The sequence below is a fragment of the Telopea speciosissima genome, chromosome 5, assembly GCF_018873765.1.
Source record: "Telopea speciosissima isolate NSW1024214 ecotype Mountain lineage chromosome 5, Tspe_v1, whole genome shotgun sequence".
Taxonomy (NCBI): Eukaryota; Viridiplantae; Streptophyta; class Magnoliopsida; order Proteales; family Proteaceae; genus Telopea; species Telopea speciosissima.
The window spans coordinates 22092565-22100802 of record NC_057920.1 but is presented as its reverse complement, the minus strand read 5'-3'; positions in this window follow the sequence as shown (position 1 = coordinate 22100802).

Below are 8238 nucleotides of genomic sequence, written 5' to 3'. Positions count from 1 at the left end.
CAATAGAGTACCCATTTTTGTTCAAGAGCAGGGCATTGGAAGGGGAGAACAACCCATCTACCACTTCATTCAGAGGTTTTGCTCATCAGGAAACCAATCCAAACCCTAACCCTCCTCCCAATCCAGCTCTTGTGTCAGTGGTGAAGAAGAAGAGGAATCTTCCAGGAACTCCAGGTGAGCTATAGCTAGCTATGCCCTTTTGCTTCTTTTTCTCTTTTTTGGGGGTGGGATGGGGAGTTCCGTTATGCAACTTTCTACTGATGGGTCACTTTTAATTATTGGGGTCATTTGATGTGTCAAAAACATATCCAAACGCTGAGGTGATAGCTCTATCTCCTAAAACGCCCATGGCCACAAACCGATTTTTCTGCGAAATCTGCAATAAAGGGTTTCAGAGGGATCAGAACCTCCAGCTTCATCAGCGAGGGCACAACCTGCCATGGATGGAAGCTCTGGCAAAGGAGGAGCAAGGAGGTACAGAAGAGGGTATAACAGAGCATAAACGATAGGAGCTATCCTCATTCTTTATCTTTTTTTTGTATGGGTTTTGGGGTTGGGGGTTTTGGTGTTTAGGGTTTTCTGTGGTTTTCGATCTTCCACCTGCTTGGTATATACCACTCAGGCGGAGTGGTGAACAATCAATCTTCCACTCGATCTATTATCAAATCCAAGTTTGATTCTTCTATTTCACCCCTTTAAGCTTTTTCTGAATTGTAATTTACTAACATTTAATTGAAACATAATCTGCAGATAGAAGGATCAACATTTAGTGCGTGAATTTAAAGTTTTAGGGAATAAGAGTCCGAGGAGGAGAAGGAGGCTGCGATGGTAGTGGTGGCGGTGGAGGAGGAGGCAGTGGTGGTGGTGGTGGTGGCGGCGGCGGCGGCGGCGGTCGGTGGCGGTGGAGGAGGAAAGAAATGGGTGTTTTAAGGTTGAAGATGATGAAAAGGGTATCATTGTACTTCTACTTGTGGTGTTTTAGAACAAGGGTAATTTTATCTTTTCAAACCATTAATTAACAGTACCGTAACACCGTCAGCCATAAGGGGTCAAAATATAAGGTAGAAAAACCAAAGGAAAGAATGTGTAATTAGAGCAAAGTACAGGGGAGAGATACATAATTTTCACTAATTATAATTTTGCCCCTTACAAGTAATAAACCAAAACTCGTCCCAATTACAATTATATGGACAATTTGTTACGGCTTGCCTTATTAGCTAAGATATGCGCTAGGTTAATGAGATGTCTTTCTTAAACATCATCTATCAATTGTAAATAACCATAAAATATCAAAGAGATCTGCAACGCCCTTTTTAAAACTTGAAAAGGAAAACAAGGATGACACAGCCTTACGATTGGTATCATCGGTCTAATGATCTTGAGACATTCATCTTCAGCTTTTCCCTTAAAAGTGATAACAAATAAAGCAAAAGGAGGAAGAAGGGGGATTAGATTGATAATTTGGGTGCTTCCTTCGGTCTTACTCCAATTGACTAATCAATTCAAGCATGGAGATTTAGTTAGACTAGAATATCAGTCTATCCTTTGGTTCTAAAGCTCTGTTTTGTTGCTTGGTAAAGTTAATTTGGACATTAACAATTTGGTATGTGTTGCTTGACAAAGTTAATTTGGATTGTATTAATTTGATGTGTGTAGGATGGACTGAGGTATCTGTATTAGATCAGTCATATTGTATCATTATCGATCAATACTGATACCGATATTTGGCGATCTTGGATTAGGTATCGGTATTGAATCAAGGGTAAAACCATCTAAAAAAAAAAAACCTCAATTTTTAATGAGAAGTAGAAGTAAAATTGACCAATCCGGGCTGATACCGATCGATCTGAATCGTCCAAAACCAAAACCGATACCGATATCCATATCTGCAATCCCTAGTGTGTAGTGTTTGTTACCTAGTTTGTTCCATTTTTTAATTCCCTTATTGATGATGAAATAGATTTTATCTGTTTTTAAAGCATAATAAATATACAAAATCTAGAAGTCGCATTATGATGATTCACTCTATTTCATTAATCAATTTGCAATGAAATCGTAATTGGTGTATTTGTTTGGTGAATCCAGAAACCAAAGGTGGGTCTCACTTTTATATTAATCTTTAACTATTGAAGTCTCTTTATATATTTAAAAGTGCCTAAAATACATTTGACTTTAAAAGGGTAATCAAAGGAGTTTCATTCAATCCGACCAAGCACTATTAATATTTTCTTGGCGACAACTCCAAGTAACCAATCAACCTTTTGATTGGCATCTAACTATGGACATATGATTATAAAGGAAAAATTCATAACTTATCAAGGGAACACTTATTAAGCTAAAATTATAAAGGTTTACCCAAAAAAAAATAAAAAAATAAAAAAATTATAGGAGATTACCTTATTATTTAAACATGAAATTCGTGGAAAAGATATTTGGCCACATACTCTCCCTTCAACTACACGGTAACACTTCCATTTGTAAGTTTCATTTATTTATTTTTTGTATCTCCAACTATCCCAATTGCAATAAAAAAGGGCAGGTATTCTTAATGGGAGATTCTCCCTTAATGGGAGATTCTCCCATCAATTTCATCAAATGAAAGGAGGGAGGGAGGGAGGGAGGGGGGGGGGCAAAGATTTTTATGTCATTTTGAATTAGCATTTATGTCAATCTAACTACATCTAATGCAGGCCGTACATATGCACAGTCATGCAGGAAAACCTTTGCCAAAAGAAAAATAGATGGAAATGGATAAGTCAAGGTTATGACTCAATCAAAGGTCCAATTATATAAAGAAATGTAGTTGGAGGTGAAGAAAGTCAACGATATTGTAAGTCAACCTATCGTGTGGACCATGAGAATATTAGACAACTTTTTTTTTTTGGTTATAATAACGATTTATTAACCAAGAAACAACGTTCCCAAAGAGTCAATAGACAGAGGAAGAGAAATACAGGGGGAAGGAGATACATTTCAAAAACCAAAAGTTTGAGAGACTGCTCGAAGAGCAGCTAGATGATGTGTAACTACATTTGCTTCTCTGAGAGTATGGGTAAATGTTACAAATCTAAACAAATGAAGAAGTTGCCTGCAGTCATTAATTATTGCTGAAATTCTCCAAGGGATTGTATTTAGGGATGTAAACGGATCGAATTCGGTCGGATAGTGGCATTATCATATTCGTATTCGATTATATTTGGACGGATTTGGATAATATCCTATCGGTTTTTTGACGGATTCGGATAATTTTCGGATAGTGATTTTTTGAATACAGGTTCTCCTAAATAGATATAAATACGGATTGAATACGATTTTTCGACTATCCGTTGACATATTTACCGCTTTTATGATAAGGGTTAGGGTTGAGACTTGAGAGTTTAGTAACTACCCTTTCTTCTACTCTTCTTAGTCTTTTATTCTCTTACTTTTTTTACTTTTGATTTTTTAATAGATATGTAATTCCATGTATCACATTGCATAAAACAATATATATAAACCAATAGCAAATCTAGAAAAATAATCACATTATCTTAACTTATAAATTTATAAAAATAAGATAACAAAATCCAATAAGGTAACTTAAAAGGATAGAAAAACACAGAGTTATATTTCAGATATTTTATTATTGTTAGACTGCTAAACGAATCAGATAATAATCGATCGGATAGGGGGATTATCATATTCGTATCCAATTAGTTTCGGACGAATTCGGATTCTCCTAAACGGATACGAACGCGGATCGAATACGGATTTACGAATATCCATTTACATCCCTAACTGTATTAACTTTGTGGGTGAGAATGTCTATCACCAATAGGTTGTCGCTCTCGATGACCAGATTGGAGATTTCCATATTTGAGGCGAGTAAAAGAGCATGCCTAACTGCTAAAGCTTCCGCTACCAGCGCATAAGTCCAGCCAATACTGATTGAGAAACAACAGATGAAGGATGAGTTGGGAGATCTACAAAAATACCACCGATGCCAGTTCTCCCTGGATTGCCCCTGTTGGCTCCATCCACATTGAATTTAGCAAAGGGAACAGGTGGGGGAGTCCATTTAACTAATCGAGATCTGATGTTTCTTGGATTGTGTCCAACTTGGACGAAGTCCCTGGCATTGACTGTAGCTAGAGATGTAAATGGATAGTCGAAAATCCGTATTCAATTCGGGTTCATATTCGTTTATGAGGATTCGTATTCGAAAATTCACTATCCGGAAACTATCCGAATCCGTCCGAAACTAATCAAATACAAATATGGTAATCCATGTTTCCGATCGATTATTATCCGATTCGTTTAGCTATCCGATGGTTTTAAAATATCTGAAATAAAATATTCGTATCTGTCTATCCGATTAAGTTGCCTTCTTGAATTTTGTATTTTATTTATAATTATAACTTAGTAGCTAGTAAGTTAGAAAATATGAGTGTTTTATATATATTACTATTTGACTAGGATAGATGTTATCATATACCTATTAGAAAAACATGTAAAAACAAAACAAAAAGTAGAAATACATAAAAAATGTAAATATGACCAAAAAAAGGAATTAGGAAAGCCAAAAGTTTAGATGGAAAGCCAAAAGTCTCGATGGAAAGTCACAAGTAAAAATGTAAATAAGACAAAAAAAGATAGGAAACCCAAAATTCTCGATGGAAACTTGGAAAGCCAAAAACCTCTTTGAAAACTGAAATCTCGAATTCTCGGTCTCTCAACTCTCAACTCTCAAGACTCTCAAGTATAACCCTAAAGCTCAACGTTCTCTTTGCCTTCCATTCGCTGTGACTACAAATCTACAATCCCTCTCTCTGGTTTCATATACATATCGTTTCATGCTTTCCTGCGCACATCTTCGTTGTTACAAGAGAAGTCGTTCTGCATGCGCAATCACTAGTAGCAACTGTCAAAGGTAACTCTCTCTCTCTCTCTCTCTCTCTATTGTTTCATATGCATCGTTTCCTTCTTTATAGCATTACCCCTTATGCCATTTCTACCATTCTAATTTCTAGCGAATCCATCTCTTGGATCGTCCTCTAAAGTCCCGAACTCATTGTTCGGTTGTCGATCTCAAGTCCTGCCAACATGATTTACATGAGTTTCTATCTTTGTCTGTGTTTTTTTTTTAGCGTATGAATCTGGTTGTTGTATGTTGGATTTGTTATTAGTCTTATCTACGATATCACCTATTGCTTTATATTTGTTGGGTTGTTCCATATTCGGATACTGTGGGTTTGGTTGGGTTTTAGATCAGGCTTTTCTGTTTTATTATACTCCATGCATTTTATGTATTATGTGATACAAGATTTCAAATCGGTTTGAAAAACAGAGTGTAATGAAGTCATTTCTAAGAAGAAATAAAGCTTAATAAATAGAAAATAGTAAGCGGACAATCGGATGGTAATTGGATAGAAACATTCGAATATTTGGTATCCGTTGCTAAACGAATCGAACCGGATAATATCCAGAATCCGTTTAACAAGTCGAATTCGAATTTGATATTGTGTTATTATATTCGGCAGATATTCGGATCGAATTCGGATAGCAGAATTGTAAATGAATTCGAATTCGGATCGAATTCGGATAGCGGAATTGTAAACGAATTCGAAATCGGATAGTACCCAATTGGTTTGGACCAGAGAGAGTGAGGAGGGTGAAGTAACTCCCAACCTTTTTTTGCAAGGAGGACTTGGTTCATGGGAGCGAAAAGCTGAATATTTAATACCCCAGATCTTTTGGGAATACAAATAGTATTCCAAGATATTGTTGAAACGAGGGATTTGTTTCCGCTTGACCAAAAGAAATTCCTACTTGTTGAATCTAGGGCCTTGTGAATAGATGCTGGGAGCATGAAAGAAGACATGGTATACAGAGGCATGGCTGAAAGAGTTGACTACACCAAATCAATTTTACCTACAGGGCTGAGGAATTATGATTTCCAATGGTACAACTTGGAATTAACTCTTGAAATGAGATCGTTGCAATGGAGATCTTCGACAGCTTGCCTCCTGTGTATGGGGTTCCCAAATACTTATCTAGAGATGAAATTGGAGTGATTTGAAAGAACTCTCTTAGTTGCCTCTCGATTGTCAAATCAACATTGGGGCTGCATTGAGCTCTGGTTTTGCTAAGATTGACCACTTGGCCTGAGAATCTGCAATATGCTGAAGAACATCATCTATAGCTCTAGCTTTGAACATGGTAACTTCCCCAAATAGAATCAGATCATCTGCAAAAGCCATATGTGAAATTCATTCGTCACCTCTATTGATTTGGAGCCCATGAATATTCCTCTCTTCTATTGCAATAAAGAATTTAGTAGTAAGGACTTCCGCACAAAGCACGGAGAGATAGGAAGAGAGGGGATCACCTTGTCTTAACCCCCATGTGGGTTTAAAGAAAGGAGGGGTAGTCCCATTGAGAAGAATGCCCATTTGATTATTTTCCACACAAAACATAACCTTCTATATCCAGCTCGCCGTAAAACCCATATGTGAAAGGGTACCTCTCAAGAAGTCCCATTCAAGCCTTTCATAAGCCTTGTTCATGTCAACTTTTAAAGAAAAGAAGCCTTTGTTTCCCTTCCTTGTTCTCTTGATTTTGTGCAAAAGCTCATGGCAAATGAGAATGTTGTCTTGGATTTGTCTCCCCTTGATGAATCTATTTTGCTTGAATGAGATTATGCGGTCTAGACTTGGTCTCAGGCGGTAAACAATGATGCGGGAGATGATCTTGTAAATGAATTTGCAAAGGCTGATTGGTCTGAACTCAGTGATGGATGATGGCTGATCAACTTTGGGAATGAGGGAAATGAATGTGTGATTGAGGGAGAGACTAAATGTACCCGTGTGAAAGAAGTGTTGATGCAATTTAAAACATCCTTACTAATGGTTGACCAAGATTTATGAAAGAACATTCCAGAAAAGGCATCCGGTTGGGGCTTTATCTTCTGGCATTGCTTTAATTGTACGGGAAATTTTATTATCTATGACTGGAGAGTTAAGAGCACAATTATCCTCCTCAATAGCCCCCCCTCTGATGGGGGAGAAGTAGGAGTCATCCAACCTCGTGTTTTTGGTTTGATAGATATCCTTGAAATAGTTTGTAATGACTCTACCAAGCTCAGCCTCTTCAGTGACTGTAACTTCATTTGTATTGATGACCTTGATGTTGTTCCTGACCCTTCTTTTAAGAGTAGAGAAGTGAAAAAACTTGGTATTTTTGTCAACCTCCAAATTCCATTTCACTTTGGACTTCTACTGTCACAAAATTTCTTCTTGATGTGACAATCTTTTGAGGATAGCAATGAGATGCTTTTCTTTTAAAAACCACTGATCATTTCTTTGGTGTGGTTGAACCTCGTAATGAGTAGAGAGAGAGTTTTTGGTATCCTCCAGCCTTTTAAAGATATTGTCAATAATGTGATAATTCCAATCTTTAAGAGAACCTTGCAAAAGTTTCAGCTTGTTGCAGAGGGAAAAGGAGGGAGAACCTCGAAGTTGAAAAGATGACCAAGAGCTGGCAACCACGTCACTGAAACTAGGTTCTTGAAACCAAAAAGCTTCAAATATGATGGGTCTTGTTGATTTGGGCTTTACACATTTTGTCTGCAGGATGATTGCTCTGTGATCTGAAGAGGCCACCACCTCATTAAACACCGAGGCGTTAGACAAGATATTAAACTAGTCTGAGTTTGATAGGAACCAATCAAGCTTTGCTTCAATACGCCTTTCCCCAAATTGTTTATTATCCCATATGAAATGATAACCAACTTGGTGAATATTTGCTACACAGGCCCTATTAATGAACTCGTCAAAGGGAAAAAGTTGAGAGTTTTGAATGATTCTGCCTCCCCTTTTATCCTCTGGGCAAATATAAGAGTTCCAATCTCCAATGAGAATCCAAGGATGTTGGATGAAGGAAGACAAATTTAAAAGTGAGGAGAATTGATCTTTCCTAACGTGTTCAATGCAACTCAAGTAAATGAAAGTCATATCCCAAGTTTGATCCAAGTCTAGAAAATAAGTATTGGAATATGTAATCCAGAATACCGTGGGGGTATTCTGGTCATTTTGGGGTTAGTTTATTCATTATGTTATTAGGTATAGTCGGCAATGTGGGTTTTAGTCCCACATCGCCTAGTTTAGTCTATTTATAATTAGAGGGGCTTACCTATCAATTAATTAATTCAAGTATTTACAACTTCCATCTTCTTTTCTCTCTTTTCTTCTCTTTGGAGTT